Raw genomic sequence first — 623 nt, 5'->3', positions numbered from 1 at the left:
AAAGACCGGAAGAGGAGGTGGTGGGGGAAAAGTTCTTTCTAAGATAGGAGAGTGAAAAAGGGAGATGAAATGCAAATATATATATATATATATATATAGATAATACAAATAATATGTGAGTATATGCATATATACGTACATGTATGTACATACCTACATCTACATGTATATATAGATGCATAGCTGGGTACAAGACGTCACATATAAACGTGGACAAAATGAAAAACAGAGCACAGAAAACAAACAGGCCACATAGAGAATATTTCCTTCATCAGCTGCCCCTATTCTAAACTAAGGGTTTCGAAGAATTAGAGCGGGGGTTGCAAAAGTTGGTATACAGTAAGTATCACACCAGTGTTATAATACTTAATTCATAAAAATTATTAGCACATTAAATTAGTTAACCTCATTTTCGATATTTTCAGTCATTAATCATAATAATACAATTATCATAGCTATAAAAATACTTTTGTAACTTTTAATAGTTTTGAGAAAAATAAATGAGTATTTTACGCGTTTCTCTTTTCATATCTGTAAATATACATACATACATACTTACATACATACATACATACATACGTATATATATATATATATATATATATATATATATATATATATAT

Source organism: Octopus bimaculoides, chromosome 2 (assembly GCF_001194135.2).
Source record: "Octopus bimaculoides isolate UCB-OBI-ISO-001 chromosome 2, ASM119413v2, whole genome shotgun sequence".
NCBI lineage: Eukaryota > Metazoa > Mollusca > Cephalopoda > Octopoda > Octopodidae > Octopus > Octopus bimaculoides.
This window is presented reverse-complemented; position numbering follows the sequence as displayed.